This window comes from Callorhinus ursinus, unplaced genomic scaffold (genome assembly GCF_003265705.2).
Source record: "Callorhinus ursinus isolate GAN/ISIS: 27379988/994484 unplaced genomic scaffold, GSC_fseal_2.0 scaffold47, whole genome shotgun sequence".
In the NCBI taxonomy this organism is placed as follows: Eukaryota; Metazoa; Chordata; class Mammalia; order Carnivora; family Otariidae; genus Callorhinus; species Callorhinus ursinus.
In genome coordinates this window covers 9761674-9763022 of record NW_027397109.1, presented here as the reverse complement: position 1 = coordinate 9763022, position 1349 = coordinate 9761674, and the positions used below count along the sequence as shown (strand labels likewise).

The 1349-nt window shown below is 38.8% G+C and overlaps 1 pseudogene; it reads right to left on the bottom strand.

Annotated features, from left to right (window-relative positions):
* Positions 1-395: 395 nt before the first annotated feature.
* Positions 396-625, bottom strand: LOC112839900 (heat shock factor-binding protein 1 pseudogene; annotated as a pseudogene).
* Positions 626-1349: the final 724 nt, after the last annotated feature.

Sequence of the window (1349 nt, the reverse complement as noted above, 5' to 3'; positions counted from 1 at the left end):
CTTCTTCTTCTTCTTCTTCTTCTTCTTCTTCTTCTTCTTCTTCTTCTCTTCTTCTTCTTCTTTCTTCTTCTTTTCCTTCTTCTTATTACTACTGAAGTCTATAGTTTACTGAGATTTCCTCAGTTTTTACATAATGTCTTTTTTTTTTTCAGGAACTGCCAAAGTTTTAGTGTTTAATATTTAACAGCATGACTGACCAAGGTCCAAGATGTGGAGTTACCATATTCAAGAAACTGGGGGGAGAATCACTCTATAGACTAACTATATAGTGTGTGGTAAGAAGAACGCACACTTTAAAAACACTATTTACACATAGCAGTTGCTTCAAAAATCCATTCAGTCCTCTCTCGGCTTATAAAAATGGTGTTCTGGACTTCAGTGTGAATTAGCTGCCTTCAACTCTTTGGTGTGGAAGGGATCTTGTTTTCACCTTCTAGCTCTTTCACCCAGCCTATGTCATGAGGTTGGCAATGTTTTTCTCCAGGTCGTCATTGCAACTGCTCATGTCATCAATTGTTCCAATGACCTGGTCAGACGTGGTCTGAAATTTGTCTTGCATCTGTTGCAGGAGTGTCTGCACCACTGAGGTGAGATCCTGCAAGGCCTTGGGGTCAGTCTCAGCCATCTCCCCAGTTCCCGGCTTGACAGTGAATTCCAGAATGTCCTTTTCTGTTTTAGAATTTTGTTGAGGATCCCACTTTACATTTACTTGTCATTCTTCCTTGGGCTTTTTCTTGTCTTGTGGCATAATTCTCAGACTTTCCTTGTTTTTAATGATCTTGACAGATTGGAGGAACACTGGTCAATTATAGGATGTCCCTCAAATGGAATTTGTCTGAATTTCTTTCTCATGATCATACTGGAGTTGTAGGTTACTGGAGGAAAACCACAGAGGTAAAGTGCTGTATTCATCACTTCATATCACGGGTACATACTGTCAACATTACCTATCACTGTCAGTGTTGACCTTGATCACTGGGCTGGGGTAGTTTGTCAGGTTTCTCCACTGTAAAGTTTCTCTTTCTTTCCCACTTTTCATACTGTTCTATTTGAAGTGAAATTACTGTAAATCAGCTCACACTTAAGGAGTGGGGATTTAAACACACCCGAATGGTTACTCTAAAAATCCCCTCCGCTTCATCTATTCAACCCCTCCCCACTCCTGAGCTCCTGACAATCACTGATCTCTTTATTAACTCTATAATTTTTCATTTTCCAGAATGTTATAAATTGGTATCATAGGATGTTTAACCTTCTCAATCTGGCTTTTTTAATATAGCAATATGCACTTGAAATCTATCCATGTCTTTTCTTGGATTGATAGCTCATTTCTTTTTATTGTTGAAATA